Source organism: Macadamia integrifolia, chromosome 5, assembly GCF_013358625.1.
Source record: "Macadamia integrifolia cultivar HAES 741 chromosome 5, SCU_Mint_v3, whole genome shotgun sequence".
In the NCBI taxonomy this organism is placed as follows: domain Eukaryota; kingdom Viridiplantae; phylum Streptophyta; class Magnoliopsida; order Proteales; family Proteaceae; genus Macadamia; species Macadamia integrifolia.
In genome coordinates, this window is record NC_056561.1 from 5,719,301 (window position 1) to 5,719,653 (window position 353).

The following is a 353-nucleotide window of genomic DNA, read 5'->3' on the forward strand; positions in this document are numbered from 1 at the left end:
TATTTTTGTCGTATTGTTACATGTAGAACACTTCCTTTAAAAAAATCATCTTCAATGCCGAAACTGCCCTCGACTGCCATAAATGCCGTAACTTCTTCATACGGTATCGGAATGTGACGAAATAAAATGCACTGGACTAGGAAAATTACAATCTATCTTTTTCATGAAGAACCGATCTTCCAAAAATGTCATTTTCATTTCCAAAAATGCCCTCGATCGTAAATAGGCCAATTTTACCAGTTTTGACCCAGAAACCCGCACCACCTATTAATGATGTATTAAACCACTCCATGCATACCAAGCTGCTCTGTTATCTCATCGGTGACACTGGATACTGCCATGTCATCATCTTC